At 40.3% G+C, this 21306-nt stretch overlaps 1 protein-coding gene across 1 annotated transcript in view; it reads left to right on the top strand.

The window, feature by feature from the left end:
- The first annotated feature begins 1516 nt into the window (after window positions 1-1516).
- The window catches only part of vstm2b (V-set and transmembrane domain containing 2B), a 318960-nt gene continuing 299170 nt past the window's right edge, over window positions 1517-21306 (top strand). Inside the window, exon 1 of the mRNA XM_077229291.1 lies at window positions 1517-1683. The gene's annotated coding sequence lies outside the window, so the exon portion shown is untranslated. The remainder of the gene's footprint in view (window positions 1684-21306) is intronic.

The following is a 21306-nucleotide window of genomic DNA, read 5'->3' as shown; positions in this document are numbered from 1 at the left end:
AGAGAGAGCAAGACAGCGCTTAGTGTGGAGATGGTGAAGTCGCCTGGCTCCGAAGTGAGAGAGTGCGCGTGCGACTGGGTCTCTCTCTCTCTCTCTCTCTCTGCTCGTTCTTTCAGTTAAGCATGTGCCCTGTTACAAGTGCAGCACTGCCCTACAAAGCAAAAAGGCAGTAACTACGCAGAGTGCAGAACTGAGAAAAATGACTTTAAAGTTATCCTGTTATCCAGCCTAAGTAGTTGTAGGTAGATTATTGGACATGTGGCTGTTTTGTTACTTTATATTAGCTTATTCTTTGTACATATCAATCCTCATATTTAATTTGATATTTTACCCCTATTTTGCAGTTAGTGTATTCTTGCTTTGTATTACTTAACAAAAAACGTGGCACAATACCAAGGAAAAAGGCAGTAACTACAGATTAAATGAAAAAGAGAGAAAATTAGTGGCATGAATGTAAATCCACATCTGTCTGTGTCTGTCTTTCTGTCTGTCTGTCTGTGTACTGCAACAAATTGTTATTATTATTATTATTATTATTATATGGACCTACAGGACAGCATCTTCACTCTGATCAATATATGTATTGATGTCTGTATATCATAATATTTCATTGTACAGGAAATAACTTAAATTAGGTCCATGACAAAATAATGGATGAATTAGGCTAACACAATAAATTAATAATTTTGCACCCTTAATGAAAATGAAGAAAGAAAAGCCAACACACAAAAAGCAGCCTGGCTTCATAAGTTACATTAGACCTATAATAGGATAAAACATAGAAGCTTGCTTTCATGCAGAGGGACAACATTTTCATAGGTTAATATAATTAAGGGGAATCCAAATTAAATATATAATTTTATATTCTGAAGAAGAAACCGTGCAATAAATAAATGCTTAGGAACAGGAACCAATGTGTTTGAGCCTTAGCGCTTAGGGGGGTGTAAATACCTGCCGGCTCGCTCTGTCTGCAGAAGTTTGTTTTTGTTGAAAGCATGGATGCTTACAACAGTAAAGAGAAAGATGTCAGTTTTGCTCACAACTTGCTAACTTATCTAAACAGCGGACATAGTCTTCAAACAGCGGCCGCGAAGAGAGTGTGTTTTAAGTTGAACAGACACCTGTCACGTTAAAGAATAACTGTTACACCGATAGCTGTGTTTATGGACACATATATTCTCCTGCTGGACAACAACGCTGTGAATGATTAGCCTATGAAAAAAGAAGACGCCGTTCATGTAGGCTAATAAGAGCGAAGAAGATCACGCTGACTGCTTGGATGTTATGGGATAGCCTGATGCCTTAAGAAGTTTTACCTCCGCCCAAAGATTATCTTTTGGTGCTGTGTATTTTTGTCTGTTCGTTAGTAAGATAACTCGAAAAGTACTGTACGAATTTGGATGACATTTTCGGACAACATGGGTATTAGGACAAGGAACAGATTACTACATTTTGGTGGTGATCCGGAACACGGGACATTTGGAATTGCCTCAGTGAACCTATTAGGCTACCTTGACAGAGGTTAGTGCTCTCCGAGTGCTTTTCTAGTTATTGAATATTTTTTCACCGCTGGTTGGATTATAACTTTGTGACATGAACAACAAAATGATGACATGGCATCGGCGATGATGTGAAGTTACAGAGAATAAAGTTACAGCTCGAAGCAGGGAGGATCAGGGGCAGGTTAGCAAAGCTATTTAAAACATCGCCTGTCAATTAGCATAATGCTATCTGAATGGACCTCTGAGAGGAAGTCCCGCCCTGGCGGCTGACAGGAGTTTATATTGTGATAGCCTAGCCTCTAAATGTTTAATCTGTCACTCTTACTTACCATTCTCCGGGTATTTTCTTTTCAACGCCAGTTCGACCATCTTCTTTCCCCGGCTTTGTGCCATCTCAAACAAAATTTGTGTGAAGTTAGAAGGGTAAAAATGTTAAAACCGTCCCGTGAGGATACCGCGAAATCAGCTGTGTGTTCACCATGGCAACAGTAACTACACTGCGCAGCAACACGGTTATTTTTTGTTAGGTAAAACATAACAAGAATACAGTAATGGATGTTACTGTATTCTTGCTTTGTTTCACTAGGGCTTTTTGCAGTTACTGTAGAAACGACTACCATTTTTCTCCAAAACAACACACATTTGAGATAAGATGTTTTGTCACATAACAAAGGATGCCTTGAATGTCATGAAAATGATAATAACTCATTTTTGACCAAAAATGCAGTTACTGCCTTTTTGCTTTGTAGGGCAGAGCAGTTCATCTACATTACTCAAAATAAGACTTTGAACAAAAATTCGCTTTGGCGGCCGCTAAAAAAAATTCAATGCAGGAAAAACCCTGTTATTGCAAACAGGAAACAGCATTATTTTTCTCGTTTAAAAGTAAAATAAAGCGAAGCTTTAGATCGTCTTTTCCACTCCTCCATGTTTACCACCTCTGCTCAAATCGCTTTGACATCATGAATGAGGTGTAGTCATATAGATTCAAATACTCTTATGTTTTGTTATTCATATGTGTTATTGTTATTCTGTATTGCTGGTTAACATTTATTACGTATAGCTGTCTGTTATCATCACTTAAACCTGCGTATACCGGCTGGTGACACTAGGGGACAGTGGGGTGTCGCGGGGTGGTTTCACTTGTTCACATGAAGAAGTCACACTGCCAACTATTTCAACACTGTGATACAGAAGCTAATTTACTGTTGTCTTTGTGGGATTTGCAGGTAAGAAAAGTGATGTGACATCATAACTGGGGTATAAGTAAATTCAGTGGTTTAATTTGATGCACTTGTTTCATGGAATTGATAAGAATGACCGCATCGACGCACCCGCGGCTGGTGTGCGGCCTGCTCGTCCGTGTTGGCGGATGTGTTCGCCCGCGCTGCTTAGGCGGATGTCCGCGGCCGCGCTGTCGGATGTCGGGCGGGAGATCGCGCCTTTACAATGTTTAAATGAGATTCATTCTGTTTCAGTGCACTCCATGTTTTAGTAAAGAGAGATTACAGTTATCACGTTAAATTGCTACTTAAAGTGCTTGAATAGGTATATTGAGCTTTATAACCTTAGTACTGAAATGTCAATGTCAGTATATGTTTTATTTGGTGGAATACACGGTTTTAATTTTCTGTGACCATACTGTATAACAGATAAATGTGTATTAAGTTTATGGAAAGAGAGTGTGGGTTTTCACTTGTTCACATGAAGAAGTCACACTGCTAACTATTTCAACACTGTGATACAGAAACTAATTTACTGTTGTCTTTGTTGGATTTGCAGATCTTACAGTGTGTGACAGCAATAAAAATATATAATAAAACAGCCTCTTCTGTGTGTGCAACAATCATGGCGAGCCAGCCAGGAGGACTGCTGATTGGATGTGAGAGAGACAGCTCCTCCTTGAGACAAACCTAGAAATAACAGAAATTCAGCAATACAGAGAATAAGGTACATCATAGAGACAAAAAAAAAATGGAACAACTTCCAGACTGTGTTAGCTCCAAGTTTCTGACGCTGGAGAAGCCTGAACTGATAAAAGTCTGCCTACGCGCATTAGAGGAACAGATCGGGCTATTTGAAGAAAAACGTCAGGGAGTAAAAGTTGAAATAAATGTGAAAGAGAAAACCACAAGATACGATTCGATTCCTGAAGTTACTATGAGGAGGAAATTCAGAATCTTCGGACAAATTGGGAAGGCTGGCCAAAAGGAAAAATTGTCCTACACTATCCTCAACAACCAGATCGAATCAGGAGTGAGAAAGGGGTACGCTGAGGCAGAAATAATTGAAGCAGTTATCAGAGCAGTGAGTCCAGGCCTTCCCCTCAGGGAACTCCTTGAAATAAAGCGAGACCTCACACTCTCCACATTGAAGACCATCCTCAGAGGACATTATAAAATGGATTCTTCATCAGATCTGCTGCACAGGCTCATGAACATCTCACAGGAACCCAAGGAGTCTGCTCAAAGTTTTCTCTTCCGAGCCATCGAACTGAGGGAGAAACTACTGTGGACATCTGGAGAGGAGGAGGATGGAGAGCAGTTTAGCTCTGAGCTCATTCAACAAAAGTTCCTTCGCTCTGTGGAGACAGGCCTCCTGAATGATGCAGTTAAGTTTCAAGTCAGACCATACCTCAGTGATCCTAAAGTGGCAGATGAAGTACTGATCGAGAAAATTGGTGAAGCCGCTGATCTGGAATTGGAGAGACAAACAAAGTTAAAGAAAGCAGCGACTCAAAAACCCCTCAGACTAAGTGAAGTTCAAGCGGTAGAACATGCCTGTGTCACTGAGCGACATATGAGCAGCGAGGTTGAGACTCAAGGCCAGAAAAAAGAGTCATTGATGAAAGACATTCTCACTGGCAAAGACAAGAAGAAACAGCCACAAAGCAAAGAGAATGACAACAACACTACTAAAGCAATCGAAGACCTCAGAGCAAACATCATGGAAATGACCAAAGTGTTCAGAGAGACAATGGAAGCGACCAGATCACAGTTTCATCCACCCGTTACTCCACTACGGACTGAAAGGAGGGGCAAAGGCTGCCGTTCATGTCAGGAGGCCCAAAAGGGTGTAGAGTGCAGGCATTGTTATCGCTGTGGACAAGATGGACATCTATCACGGGGTTGTCGACAACGGAGGCCAGCATCGGGAAACGGGAGGGGACTGCTGAACTGGACCCCCCAGTAGTCTATTCTGTCTTTGGGTCCCAAGCAAGCTCAGAAGTGCTACAGGCATCCAGGTCTGTAAGTAGCAAGCAAGGCGGTAAAGAAAATAACACCCAACCTATTATCCACACAGATGAAATCACTCTTGTTGTCGAGTCACTGTCACTTACCATGCCTGGACTTTTGAACATTATTGGAAAAAGGTGCCTGATCCACTGCTTCCTCAATGATGTCCCAGTTGAAGCCTTGTGGGACACATGAGCCCAAGCCAGCATTATCAACGCGGACTGGAGAAAACAACACTTACCACATACCACCGTCAGACCGATTGAGGAGCTCTTAGGGCCATGAACACTGACTGGATATGCTGCCAATCACACAGAGATCCCTTTTGATGGCTGGACGGAAGTGAGCTTTCGATTGAATGAAGATAAAGGCTCAGAAGGGACCCTGCAAGTGCCCATGCTCGTGGCAACTGATTCTAGTGTGGTAGAAAACCCTATCATCGGTTACAAAATCATTGAGGAGATAATTGGCAGGTGGGAGAAACGGGAACCACGATCCAGTACTTTCGGTAGGGTAAGCAAAGCTTTCTAGATATCAATAAATAAGGCAAGATCAATGCTAAGACTGTTGTAAGACTGTGAATTCAAATGTGACTGTTGGAACAGTGCGAGTGGGTAGACAAAAGATCAGACTCAACGCAGGGCAAATAACCACTGTCTATGCGCAAGCAAACATTGGGGGGCAATTTCCAGAACAAAGCCTGTTATTTTCTCCAAGTGAACCATCACCACTACCTGAGGGTTTGGTAATGCAAGAAGGCGTAGTCAAAGTCGGTACAGAAAAGACGGCGAAAGTGCCAATTGCCATCGTTAATACAGCCAAACACCCAGTCATACTTACGACACGACTCATACTAGACCACCTTGAAGTGATAAAGACAACATACCCAGCAACAACAGACTCTTGGATAGAACAGCCAACATCCACGGTGCAGACATGTGAGGTGAGTGTTATACCGCATCAATCAAAGAAACCATGTCATTGGGATCTAGAGCTTAGATCGGTCCCAAAAAATCAAGCCCGACCCGACCCGAGCCCGTGCACGTTGTGTCCGAGCCCGGCCCGGCCCGACACATTAACTGTAATTATGAGCCCGAGCCCGATTTAAACCCGACCATTTTTAATATGTGGGCCGTTATAACCAGGGGCGACGACAGATCATTTTTTAACGCAGGTGCTGAATGGGTGCTAGACCATTGACAGTGTGGAGCTGCGCAATTATATATATATATATATATATATATATATATATATATATATATATATATATATATATATATATATATATACTATTAATAAATGTGCAAAAATTGGCCACTTAATATTTAATATTCAATTATTTTAATTATCACAATGATAGTTTTAATTTTATTAAATTGAACAATTAATAAATTCGGTGACAAGCGTGCCGAGAATTGATTTAATTTTATGATGAGATGCTCCAGTTCACGTGCTATGGTGAACACAGCTCGCCGGCGCCTCCATGTCATGAATATTGCCTGCTATATTTGCTTCTTATTAATGCTTCTTCTTCTTCAGGCAATTGGTTGATGAAAAATGTATTAAAATTAAGATACAATTTATACAAAACGAAATTCACTTTAAAGAAAGGCTTTCTACAAAACAAAACATAATGAAGTGGTCAAAATCATGCCTGAACCACTCCATGTCTCCTGATATTGCGCATCCTCCTATCTACTCTGTTCACTTTCATAATCAACATAGATGGAAAAAAATAACATTATAATATTTTAATAAATATGAATCTAAATGCGCTTATTTAATGGCTACAACACATACAGACTCTCTAGCAGCGCGCCGCACTTGGACTCAACAAAGCCAACACATATGTTGTCACTGCCCACGAGTTTAAAATATTTCCATACCTCCGACTTTCCTTCATACTTGCTCAAAGTTAATTCTCCTGTTTTAATTTTTTTCTTTACTTCTTCAAGCTCCATGTTGCACTTAAGCTACACAATATGCACAGCGTGCGAGTGGAGGAGACGCTGCGCGTGACACGTGACGTGCTTGATCAAGGGCCCGACCCGACCCGACCCGAGCATAGTGGCGGGAAATATCGGCCCGGCCCGGCCCGCAGGTCGGGTCGGGTCGGGTCGGGCTCGGGCTCGGGCAGAGAATCTAAGCTCTATTGGGATCCCCCAATAAAACTTGAACACTTAACAGGGTCACAACAACATATTGCACGACAACTGTTAAAGGAAGAGTGCAATGCTTTTGCTTTTGATGATAATGATGTTGGTTACATCCCCTCACTTAACATGCATACCACACTCCATGACGAAACACCTGTGCAAAAGACTTATATCTCTGTGCCCAAGCCACTTTTACAGGAGGTGAAGGAATACCTTCAAGATCTGCTGAATCGAGGGTGGATAAGCAAGTCAAGATCTCCTAATTCCTCGCAAGTGGTATGTGTAAGGAAAAAGGATGGAAGCTTGAGACTCTGCTGCGATTATCGTGAGTTAAATCGTAAGTCTGTGCCGGACAGGCACCCCATTCCCAGGATCCAGGATATGTTGGACTCTCTGAGCGGCAGTTCTTGGTTTTCAGTCTTGGACCAAGGGAAGGCCTATCACCAAGGATTCCTTGATGCCGAGAGCCGACCCCTAACAGCCTTTATAACACCCTGGGGACTATTTAATTGAAACAGGATTCCATTTGGCCTTAGCTCAGCCCCAGCCGAGTTCCAGAGGAACATGGTAGCTTGTCTGGAGGATTTGCGCCGAAGCTGGCCGATTTTAATTTCACCATCAAATATCGGCCAGGGAAATGCAATGCAGATGCAGATGGCTTGTCGAGGATGCCGCCAAACATCGATCAGTACATAAAACTGTGCACAGAGGAGATAAACCAAGATGTGATAAGTGCTACAGTACAGGGTGTGATGTTACCTTTCAATGATCCTCCTCTGTGGACAAGTGCAATAGACATACAAGCAGTACACCTGGTGGAAGACGAAATCACACTGCCCACTAATCTGTGTTTTTCGCAGAAGCCGATCAAGCAATCTCAACAGAGAGACCCTGTTATCAGTCGTGTTTTGGAGTACAAAAAGAATAACAGTCGTCCATTCGGCCGTACTCTAAAAAAATAATCTCATGATGCCAGACTCCTGCTGAAACAGTGGACACGATTGCACTTGGGCGATGACGGTGTCCTGTACAGAAAAGCAGGAAAGAGGAACCAACTCATCCTACCAAAAGAACATCATCAAACAGTTTACAAGGAGTTGCATCAGGAGATGGGACATCTTGGAACTGAGAGGACCCTAAGTTTGATACGTGAGAGATTCTATTGGCCCCATATGCAAAAAGAGACTGAGCACTTTGTGACATGTCTGTGAGTGTCTGAAAAGAAAAAAAACCTCACAAGATTACTAAAGCCCCATTGATTACTATTCAAACTACATACCCTTTCGAGCTGGTGTCCATTGATTTTCTTCACCTTGAGAAGTGCAAAAATGGTTATGAGTACATACTTGTAGTGATGGACCATTTCACAGGTTTTCCCCAGGCCTATGCCACAAGAAATAAGTCTGCAAAAACTGTGGTACAACACGTCTTCTGTGATTTTGCCCTCAAGTTTGGCTTCCCTGAGAAAATCCACCACGACATGGGAAGAGAATTTGAGAATCATCTCATGGATAAGTTGCAGAAGGTGTGTGGTGTGCGTGGGTCTCACACAACCCCATATCACCCAATGGGCAACGGGCAAGTTGAAAGGTTCAACTGGACGCTCTTGTCCATGCTCCGGACACTGAGTGATGCTAAGAAGGCTGACTGGAAGAATTCGCTGTCCAAAGTGATCCATGCATACAACTGCATCGATCTCATGTTCAACCTGCAGGCGAATGAGAAACAGCAGAGTTATGCAGATTATGTGGCAAACTGGCAAACACGTATACAGGAAGCTTATCAAATTGCATCAAAGACTGCAGAGAAAGAGGCCTTGAGAGGAAAAAAATACTATGACAAGAAGGTCCATGGTGTTGAACTTTGGCCTGGCAACAGAGTCTTACTCAGGAACTTGAGTGAAAGAGGAGGGCCAGGTAAACTGCGTTCACACTGGGAAGATTGTGTGTATACAGTAGTAAGTAGGAAAAGCCCTGATGGTCCGGTGTACGAGATCAGACCAGAGAAAGGAGGACAGAGTCGGGTGGAACACCAGAACCTCCTGCTGCCCTGTGACAGCTTACCTGTGGAAAAGCCGGACACAGGAGAACGCCAAAAACAGAAAAGAACGCACACAGCTAAGAGCAGCAAGGAGCCAGAAAAACAGTCCAACCCAGACTCAGACAGTGATGATGACGAAGGGTATGAACTGTGCTGTAAATTTCATCCCCTTTCTAAGCTAAGTGGAAAGTCCATCACGCTGAATCCTGAGGCAGAACCATTCGAACCAGGAATAATGAATGACGACTTGCCCGCATACCGACCTGATTCTGGAGAAGAGAATCCAGACGTCACCAGAGCTGAAGAGGAGAATGTATTACAGGAGGACAGTGTTTCTGAGACGGAGGATCGAGATTCTGTGAGTGAACCGGAGGTGCCACAACCATCAACTTACCCAAAAAGACAGAGACACCAGCCAAAGATGTTGACTTATAATGAACTGGGAGAACCAACAGTGGAACGGAGAAATCTAGTTCGGAAGGAGATTGGCTTCCAGACTGCCTGTGGTCAGAACCTGTGGAGGCCATGGACTTTAATATACAACATGGTAGTAAACTAAAGACAATTGACTATCACAGCAGAAAAAAAAAGGATAGAAGAAGGAAATAGAAAAAGATTACATACCTGAGATCTGGGACCTGTAAAGTAAACACAAAAAAAAGAGAGGTAACAAGACTAAGTGAATAAGTGGCTGGTAATTATGGAGTCTGGTTATATGGTAAGATTCATCTAATTAAGATGTAACTGTTTACATATACTAACATTGCTGCTAGAAATAATCAGATTACTGAAAAAGTGCAATAGTCAGAAAATGTAGCATTAGTGAGTGACCCCTTTTTCTAGAAACAAGCCATGGCAAGCAGGGGATGCCTGATTTATTGCATAGAGTTCAAACAAACTGAAAACCTACCTTTTTATTTTACAGCCAGGGACGGGTCAGGAAATATTTTTCTGAAGTTGTGGTAAAATGTCAAGGAACATTTTTTAAGTGGGGTAGGGTGTAGTCATATAGATTCAAATACTCTTATGTATTGTTATTCATATGTGTTATTGTTATTCTGTATTGCTGGTTAACATTTATTACGTATAGCTGTCTGTTATCATCACTTAAACCTGCGTATACCGGCTGGTGACACTAGGGGACAGTGGGGAGCCGCGGGGTAGTTTCGCTTGTTCACATGAAGAAGTCACACTGCCAACTATTTCAACACTGTGATACAAAAACTAATTTACTGTTGTCTTTGTTGGATTTGCAGGTAAGATAAGTGATGTGACATCATAACTGGGGTATAAGTAAATTCAGTGGTTTAATTTGATGCACTTGTTTCATGGAATTGATAAGAATGACCGCATCGACGCACCCGCGGCTGGTTTGCGGCCTGCTCGACCGCGTTGGCGGATGTGTTCGCCTGCGCTGCTTAGGCGGATGTCCGCGGCCACGCTGTCGGATGTCGGGCGGGAGATTGCGGCTTTACAATGTTTAATTGAGATTCATTCTGTTTCAGTGCACTCCATGTTTTAGTAAAGAGAGATTACAGTTATCACGTTAAATTGCTACTTAAAGTGCTTGAATAGGTAAATTGAGCTTTATAAGCTTAGTACTGAAATGTCAATGTCAGTAGGGCTGCAGCTATTGATTCTTTTTATAATCGATTAATCTAGCACTTAATCGATCGATTAATCGAGTAATCAGATTTTTTTTGTGTGTGTGTGTTTTATTAACAGAATAGTTATATTAAACTTGTGTCTATTTCAGCTGTTATATACTATAAGTTATATAGTATGCAAGTTATAAAGCTATCTCATTTGTGAATTTTCCTTTAAGATGTTATAATATAACCACTCTAAGCAACTAAGCATATTTGTGTATTCTGGTAGTTTGAGGCCCGTTCACATCAAGCACGATAACTATAACGATAACGATAAAGATATAATTCTAAAAATCATTCTCCATATTAAAGAATAAATGAGTTCACACCACAACTATAACGATAAAGATATGAGGAACGATATCGTTGGGATCACTTTCAGAACGATTTTTTTCCAGCTATCGAACGATAAAACACTGACAGCCAATCAGAATCAATTCTAATTTAAAAGTCTCGCGCATTTAAAATGGCAGATGACATTGCAGAGAAGTTAATCGTTGCGGTACAAAAAAATCCTCCACTGTTTGACAAGTCAAACCCCCTTTTCAAGGATACGTTAAAAAAGATGGATATATGGAAAGCAATCGGTCGTATCCTGGGAATAACTGGTGAGAGGTCTTAACGATGAGATATTATGCAGTTTAGCATAGTGTAACAAATTTACCTCAGGTAAGTTAGGCTACCCAGCGCTAGTTTTGACAACATTGCTGAAGTTGCAGTGAAAAAGGCGTTGTATACATAAGGGTGTTGACTACGCGATGTTTTTATCCCATCATTGACTTCGTCAGCTAAATTCACTGTTAGATTAGATCGATTACACTAGACTTGCTAGATTAACTGTTTAGCTGCGCACGGAACATATCATGCTGGCTGAGGACATCTGCTGGCAAATACGTGTAAAGGCAATAAGAACAGCAAAAACATATTCAATGACATGTTGTAAACAAAAAATGATAATAAAATTTGGATTCTCTCAACTCCTCTCGTCTTTTAAGGATACCCAAAAGCCCTTTGTGGTAAAAATAGTCTTGTTGTGGCTAAGCAGGCAGCAAGAAAAAGTAAAAACTCTCAAGTCTCTCAAAGGGGATTTCATTTTCTTGTCAGGGCATGCTCCAAACAGTGTAACAGGGTTCCATCCACCAAAATTCCAATACAAGAAAATTCAAAATAGAAACAAAATAAAGGAAAAAAAAAACATAAAATTATATTTACATGAGAAACATCAAACACGTTGGCTACTGGCCCAACAGTCACCCTTTGTTCTCTCTCCCTTTTTGTCCAAACAATCAGACTCTTTATAGTTGAGGCTCCTCCCCTCAAATTCAAACATACCAATGGCAAGGCTGTCTCAAATACAATCTATATAGCTTATTTATAAGATCATATTTAACATCAATATTCAAACATGAATATTAGCATCTTCTTTACCAAGTTGTATTTTCATCATGAAAACCAACGAGAATCTTAAAAGACATGCATTTAATTTAACCCTCTGGGGACGGATTGGGCGGTACCGCCCAAAATGACATACTTCTACAAATGTGTAATTATCTTAAAAACTATTAATGATAGAGAGGTGCGGTCTTTTTTGCCGTCTTCCTCAGATTCCGCTGAAAACAGTGATAACAAACTTACCCGGCTTGTATACACACTTCCTTGTTGCGCAATACCACTTTGTCAAAGACCAATGAAATCGATGTTGTTGGCAGATTCACGAGCAACAACCAATGGATAAATTGCCGATGGAGGAATAATTTTCTTACCCAATCAGAGGAAGGTTACCATGACATATTCTAGCAAATCGGAGGACTCTGTAGCCTTGCAAGGGGTGGTACTATATACTATTACAGCGTTGAGTGGCAGAGATGACAGAAAGCAAACGGACACGTCGAGTATAAACAAGGCTTTACGGAGCGAGAGCGCACAGAGATATGAGAGAGAGACAGAACAATTATAATATATATATATACACATACATTTATAGCATTATTTATTGTTTTAGCACTTTTATGATGGCAAGCAGTAAACGATTTACGGTGGAACAAGCTCTGGAACAATTACTGGAGAGTGACGAGGAGAAAGCATTGCTTAGAAAATTCTAAGCATTCCTAAGAAAAACGCCTGGGACTATTTGTAAATAAAGTTAAATTTTTCATTGTTCTTTACACATTTTATTTAACAATTACACATGTCTGTCAAGCAAAGGCTTTGACAAATATTTTTTTGTTCAAAAACTGTTCACTATTGTTGTGTGATGTGTGATTTACAGAAAAATAAACGCCAAAAATCAAATTTCCGTTTTTGAAATTCTCTAGTTTATGGTACATTTTCACTCATACTTCCTTTGTAAACATATTACATGTGTGCTTATGTTAGCTTAGGGTCTTCTGAATGCACAGATACCAAACACATAGTGTTCCATCTCGATTACATATAGTTTATAAGCCCAAATGTAAAAATAGAGAAAACGGACCAAAAAGAGCTTAGTCCACAGAGGGTTAATAACATTCAACATTTTCAATACTTGAACTACTTCTTTGGGAAGGTATTCCTGTGGGCGAGCCCCTCCTATTAGGAAGTTCCAGGAAGAAGGTAAGACAAAGAGTCACCATTAACAAACAGATCATTATTTGTGTAATTTACATTCACCTTCTCATTTACAGGCACCAAAGGCTAAGACCAACAAACATGAGTCGCAATGAAATGTGCACCTTCCATTCGACACATGTGAGACAAAACAGTAAATAAACTTATTTTGAACACAAAACCCATTGTTTGGTTCTTTGAATTGAAAGTTACATACCTCACTTTATCACACCCTTGCACATCCAGCCTCTGGCATACACTGCCATTCTGAATAAACCAAACCTCAGGCAGCGAATAACCTTGTTTATGCAATTTATAAGGTAATAAGAGATGTGTGTCTTTACTATACTGTAATGGCCTTGCATTTCCCTCCAGCGTGTACCCAAAAGCGCCTGTTTTTCTTTTGATATTTTTTTTGTAACGTAAAGCAGCAGCAGGTCATCCATTTTCGTTACTTTGAAACCGCAGCGCGGGCGCTCGGGCTTTGAATAAAAAGATTGTAATCGGTCGTTGGTGTGGACGCATATATAGTTATCTTTATCGTTATCTTTATAGTTATCGTGCTTGGTGTGAACGGGCCTTTTAATAACGCTGAAGAAGAGCTGTAACGTGACTTGTTGAACACGCAGTAAAAGCTGACACACTTTTTGTCCGTGCGTTTTAACTGAAAAATGAGTACTCCGAATCTTTATTAAAAACCAACAGCCTGGGGACTTTAATTTTTTGTTGTTGTCTGTAACTATTTGGCAGACGTGAAATACAAACAAGGTCTCGCGAAGACTGCAATACAATATTCGTTCCTCCATCACGTCCCGGTGTGTACAGTGAATGCATGCTGAAATTATTGTTGCGTGGCTACATAAAAGTTTAAACATATGTGATGCATTGCTGCAATTGGTCTGACTGGCGTGTGTGTGTGTGTGTGTGTGTGTGTGTGTGTGTGTGTGTGTGAAGGGGTTCTTTTTTTAGGCTATACTCTCTTGCAATTGAACGTGAAAGTTACGTTTACTACTTAAAAATGTCATAAAAGCTAAAAATCATATCTAGTCAAACCGCATCACGGCATCGCTACAAAAACAGTATGGGATTAAAATCAGCGAACATCAATAGGCTTAGACTACGTTACCTTGTTTCAGCGAGTTAAGTGTATTAAGTGAATTAAGTGTGTAATGATCCCACACTTTAGACAATTTCTGCCGTTTATTTACATATTTATTCTCCGCCATCACGCCAACTAAATTCAAAATATATGCTTCCTGAACAGGCCCTTGTTAATAAACGGTCCGTGTGAAACAATCAAATCCCTGCGCCGCGCGTATAGTGCGCGTCATAGGAATTTAACGAGGCTTCGAGGCAGAGTTTTTGCCTCGAGGAATTTTTGTAATCGAGTAACTCGAGTAACTCGAGGAATCGTTTCAGCCCTAAATGTCAGTATATGTTTTATTTGGTGGAATACACGGATTTAATTTTCTGTTACCATACTGTATAACAGATAAATGTGTATTGAGTTTATGGAAAGAGAGTGTGGGTTTTCACTTGTTCACATGAAGAAGTCACACTGCCAACTATTTCAACACTGTGATACAGAAACTAATTTACTATTGTCTTTGTTGGATTTGCAGATCTTACAGTGTGTGACAGCAATAAAAAATATATGTGCCACCAGAAAACAGCCTCTTCTGTGTGTGCAACAGACGCACAGATGCGTATAGGACGTTGTGCTATGGTGCCCGATAAAGGACAAAAGGGAAAGTTGTGAGTTCACGGTCTGTATATTATGGCTGGGACTCGGAGCAGGAGCATCGACAATAGGAATCGTTAACGTCGAGGGCATACAATATCGATGGTTCGTAAAACTTAGAACCGGTTCTCGAGTGGAACCTGTTTTCAATTCCCATCCCTGTCCCCTACAGTGCAATTCGGCTAGGTATACATCCGCGCTAAAATATCAAGGTGAAAGTCATCATAGCTTGCTTAGTATAGACCCAGCTCCCATCCCAACTTTGAGAATAGATTAAGGGCGATATTTTATTTATCGCCCGATAAGAGTCTTAAGTTAACGCAGCACGTTAACGCCGATAACGGCCCACCACTAATATATATATATATATAAATTCCATAAAAGGAGCATCTGTTTGTGCTACTGTACATCTATTGCTGCTTTATTCCTGTTGCCAGTGCAAATAAACGGATTAAAAAAATCACCATGCTATTTGATTGGATCAATGCCATGTTACGTAGAGTATCACAGAGGGCTTCACAATTCTCATAAGACACCGTTGTAATTCTCAACTCACTTTGTTTCACCTCATACACCAAAATATTGCCATGTCATTTACCTTTGAATTATAATTGATCAATAATTCATTACCCATGAATTATTCCTACAAATTAGAACCATGGAAATCATCTCATTATTAAATTCATGAGTGTTTCAGCTGTCATGGTCATAGCTACATTATTATCAACAAAATGTGAGCCATATTTGTCTGAATGAATGTTGTTTTGGGAAAAGAAGGATTGTTTTTGTCCTTAAAGTATTCATAACTGCATTTTCATTTCCCTTTTACTCTGTCAATAAAGCAGGGATATAAATGTAAATTCATACTTTTTATGTAAAAACATAAAAATGTTTGCAACTTGTTGTTATCTGTTTTGACATATTTGCTAAAGGCACTTGAATTGAATTACACATTAAATATATAACCAAAAGACCCATTTCTCTGGGGCATCTGACCACAACAACAACTAGTTCAGAATATTAATAATGAGTAATTCATGAGTTTTGGTTTAACGAGGGTGTTCTTTTTTCCTTTATTGTGATTAGCTGGCACATTTGCACGCAGAGCTTAAGTGTGTCTTTACTTCTGGCAACCAGCTGTCCATCAAACTTCAAATCACTCAACGATACATCAGACCCTCCTTTAAAAAACAATGAATACACTTTTACTTCAGGATACCATTTCAGATTAGATTTTTTTTCTACAACAGATCTGAAAACTTACAAACGGATCAGTGGGGGGAACGCTAGATAAATCTGACATTACAGGAAAATACCTCTTTACACTGCTAAGATAAAGTAATCATAATCATTTTGTTGTTACCCCAAGGTCATTTCAACTCTGAAAACCAATTTCTCCGTCACTGTTTTTAATATCCCAAGGCTGCTTTTTAAAACATGAACTAGTCTGTTGGCACTTATAGCTTGGTAGATATGAGATTCGTTGGCTTAAACCCCATTCTGCTCAAAGGCAGTTTTAAAGCCAGGGAAAATATCCACAAACCTGTCCAAATTCGCTGCTTCAAATGACCTCAGAATGTCTTCATCAACATCTTTCTTTGAGTTTGAGTGAATTATATATCTGTTGGTTTTGTTAGCAGGCATGAGACTGTTCTCAAGCAGCCTGTCTCCAGTGAGGAGTCTGTCCATCTGTCACGCACACAGGGAATGACTTGGTGAATATTCACTACTCATATTTCTCCCTCTTTTTCTGCTATCTGTCCCTGTGAAAGTATAAAACAATGACAATGTAAAGCTCCTATCAATGCAATATTTCCCTCCTGAATTTTCCTCAATTCTCCTCCACATCTCCAACTTTCTGCTACATCTTCCAGGTTCTGTCTACAGAAAAGTGTATTGGTTACTCGAATAAAGCTGGTTACTCTGTTTATCTCCTGTAAATGTATCACTCCCCACCTTCCGCTGTGTCACATGTCTCAGAGGACAGATTAGCAAATGTGTCTGACTTTGAATGTCTCCAAATGTACAGTATAAGACAAATTCTGTGAGCTAAAATTATTCAAAGAAGAATATGTTGATCTGATCCACTGTGACCCACATGAAGACTCATTACCCAGAAAATATGCATATATTTATCATTAGCCATGCAGAACAATGTTTTCCCCAACAGTACGGTGTGTGATTATTTAGAGGTATTAAGGGTGAACAAATGCATGAGGCAAAGATGTTAATGCCAGTCTGGTTTGCACTGGATAAACAAAATAACAGAACTTCATTATCATACTAAGTATTCTAGAAAATAATCAAGTCTCGTTTTGCAGTTCCTTATTTTGAGGGGTGAGTGGGTTAATTTTAACACAAATCTTTCTATCATTTAAATAAGTCAATTATTCATAATCCTAATAATGTTTTCCATAATAAAGTGTATGGGTTCATTAGTGCCAGCAGTCCTGCGAGGTGTAATCCTGATGCAGACAACAGTTGAAATGCAGGAGGACATGCTTTAAAATGCTTGATTCATGCAAATGTAGATTAAAAAGAATTATTATTTTTTGCAGCAACAAGGATTTCTTGAGGATTGTTCCTTGATGCCTTTGTATGGTATTAGTATTCCAAATGTCTTCCCTTTGGTAAGATGTGTGTGCTGTGATACAGATGAAATTAAGGCAAAATAAATTATTTTCAGTCAAAGTTGCAGAGGTGACTTTGATGAAGTCTAATGTTGGGTTTGCCATATTCTGGAGAACTGTGTCCATAGCCTCCAGGCACCAAGGCTGATGTTCAGACTTCATAAATCCATCGTAGATGGAAGTCTGATGTTTTAAGATAATTAAAAGAAGCATGGCTTCCTTCAAAGCTCACATATTGGAGCTCATTTGCAGAGGTCTCTCTGTTCATGCTGATATACAGTAGATGAATCCGTTAAGAGTGTGTGAGAGAGTCTGTATGCATGTGTGCATTTTTCATAAGCACGGGAATTAGAGACTCCATTCTAGATAAATGACACAGACTTTAATTACAATGAATTGAGTACCCCTTAGATCATTAAAAGAAATTAGTTTTACTGAAAGAGCTGACTTTTTATGAGATCACCAGTGACAGAGTACAGACACAAAAAGAGAGAGAGTGAGTGTATGTCTGATCAGTAGAATCTATATATGTTAATATATGTATAAGAGTGATGGGGCAAATGCCATTTTTCTACCCCCATTCACATCTATCCTAATAATCTGGTTTATAACTCAAATGGAACGGAAAAAATGATTTGATAGAGCTTAATCCCAATGAAATTTCTTGAAAGAGGTGGTGCAGATCTAAAATTAACCACTAAATAGAAACATAATTGCCATGCAAACCTTTGAATCAGACTAGTTTGAAAATCTGATTAAAAAAAAACTTGTGCAGTGCCATGTTCACATTTGCATCACACCAATAAACATGGCAAAAGCAGTAAAGGACTGGGCGGTAGGGAGACTTCCTGTCTTGACATTTGAAGGATAAAAAGATTGTTGAGAGACAAAAGGTGTGAAAAAGTAAGAAACAACAGCTGATGTATTTCTAGATATGTCGTAGTGCACAATTACAGACTGTGGAGCCATCCTCACACACTTTTTCTGACAGCAATGCTGACAGTTTCTCATAACGTTGACATAAGTGTGACAAAAATTAGTGTGACATTAGTGGCATTCAGATGTACAGAACTGTAATTTGGAATATATAAGTGATATGCATATGTATTCTGATATTTCCATTGGATAATGGAGTTTAGAGAACATAGAAACATTGTAAACACAGCTATAGTTTCTTATACGTTTACACTGGAGAATATGGTCAAGCAGTCTACATCAGAAACACAAGTAATCAGAATCAGCATCAGAATCAGAAAGAGCTTTATTGCCAAGTGTGCTTGCACACACAAGGAATTTGTTTTGGTGCTGAGGCTTCCAGTGGACTATACAAATACAACAAGAAACATGAAACACAATACTACAAATTATAAGAATAAAGAATACAAATATAAATATATGAGAATAAAAGTATCACAGTTGGGTTTAGTCAGAATAGACATTTCCATATTTACAGATTATGAACATATTTACAGTGTTTTGAATATTATAATAAATAATTGATGTTTTATTAACAAGGTTCGGGAGGAACACGTTCTAATGATCAAACAATCAAGTCATTCCAGCCAGCTGTCAGCAGTCAGTAATCAACAGGTCCACTCAATCAGCACGAGTAAAGCCTATAAATATACTCAGTCGACTCACCCATATTCCTCGACAGTTTTCAGCATCCCTCCACCACCCCATCTCCTCACACTTGCCTAGTTATCTTCCTAAACAGAGATACGGGGGGAGTACTCTGGGTTCGGGCCCAATTTCCGAGCTCGGAGCCCTCCCCCCGGACAGCATGCCAAATACGCATAACCATTTATTCTCTGATCATTTGTAAGTGTGAACTCGTGAAATCTAAATATAAGTATAAGTATCACCTGAGTTGTAGGATATTGGACTAAATAGTGGGAGTATTGCACTTAAAGGCATATGCCTTGGGAGGTGTGTTAATTGTTCAGAAGGGAAATGGCCTGTGGGAAGAAACTGTTCCTGTGCCGAGATGTTCTTGTGGCCAGTGATCTAAGTCTCCGTCTTGACGGTAACAGTTCAAACAGATGGTGTCCAGGGTGAGTGGAGTCTGTGATGATTTTACCTGCTCTCTTCCTCACTCTGGAAGAGTACAGGTCCTGGAGGGATGGCAGGGGGGCACCAATGATCCTCTCCGCAGTCCGGACTGTCCGTAGTAGTCTCCTGATGTCTGATTTGGTAGCTGAACCAAACCAGACAGTGATGGATGTGCATAAGACAGACTCAATGACGGCTGAGTAGAACTGAATCAGCAGCTCCTGTGGCAAGTTGAACTTCCTCAGCTGGCGAAGGAAGTACAGTCTCTGCTGGGCTTTTTTTACAATGGAGTCAATGTGATTTTCCCACTTCAGATCCTGAGAGATGGTAGTGCCCAGGAACCTGAATGACTCCACTGCTTCCACAGTGCTGTTCTTGATGGTGAGTGGGGGGAGTGCTGAGCTGTTCCTCCTGAAGTCCACGATCATCTCCACTGTTTTGAGCGTGTTCAGCTCAAGGTTGTTGTAACTGCACCAGACAGCCAGCTGTTCAACCTCCAGTCTGTAAGCAGACTCGTCACCGTTCCGGATGAGACCGTTGAAAGTGGTGTCGTCGGCAAATTTCAGGAGCTTGACAGAGGGGTCTTTAGAAGAGCAGTCATTAGTGTACAGGGAGAAGAGCAGTGGGGAGAGAACGCATCCTTGAGGGGCGCCAGTGCTGGTGGTAATAGAGTCTAAATGAATAACAATAACTCTCAGAGATTATTAAATAGATAATGTGATCTTGGACCATTAGTCCTTCCATAGCAGAACATTTGTTCATGCTCAGCATCCTTTATGGTCTTATTGCATAAAAGCTAAAAGGTGAAGTGTGTAATTTCAGTAACACTAGCAGGACCAAACAGAATTGGGAAAAAGGGTATTCCAAGGTAGTCTCAAAATGTATTGTGCCCCTCTCTGATCATTGTAAATAATAATAATAATAATAATAATTATAAACAGTATAATAGATAACAAATCCCTGCCCCTTTTGTCTCAAAATGTATTGTGCCCCTCTCTGATAATTGTAAATAATGATAATAATAATAATTATTATTATAAATAGTATAATAGATAACAATACACTTATACACTATTGCCACTTACAATAATAATACAAACAAATATTATATAAATTTTTTTTTTTTTGGCCCGAAGCATTTGGCAAAAATGAAGTGGTAGGTGGAGTTCCCTTTCGAGGGAACTCGCAGTGTGTCATTGAAAACGACTCTTTGTGGACACTCCCTTAGTGTGCGCCTCTGAAGTATGAAAGAAAATAATCCAATCCTGATTGGTGTTGCTTCATGATGTAACATGTGACGGCAGATAAAAGTGATGCCGGCACACACACACATTAGCTTTCGCTCTTCAGCAAGCGCTCTCTGTGAAACTGTCTGTCTTATTTGGTTTTGATTTGTCTATGCAAAGCTCTATATAATGGCGAGTGAACAAAACACTAAGTGTGTGCGCCCCTGCCCTAGATATCTCACGGGTGGGGACACGCATCAGTTGTGTGTGTATTGTTTAGGGGCGCAGCATGCACAGGCAGCTCTCGAGGGGGCTGCCTGTGAACACTGTGAAGCACTTCCTATTAGAGTGCTGCGCTCCCGCTTGGCTATATTTTCTGATGATGGCAAGGCTCGCGATACCCGAGATTCGGGTCCCGTCTTAGATCCGCTGCTTAGATTGTGGGGATCACAGAAGGATCTCGTGGATGAGAATGAGACTGCTGAGGC

Source organism: Siphateles boraxobius, unplaced genomic scaffold (assembly GCF_051911475.1).
Source record: "Siphateles boraxobius isolate OS27281-9 unplaced genomic scaffold, OSU_SipBor_1 130, whole genome shotgun sequence".
Lineage (NCBI taxonomy): Eukaryota > Metazoa > Chordata > Actinopteri > Cypriniformes > Leuciscidae > Siphateles > Siphateles boraxobius.
The sequence above is the reverse complement of the archived record's forward strand: the minus strand, read 5'-3'. Positions and strand labels throughout refer to the sequence as shown.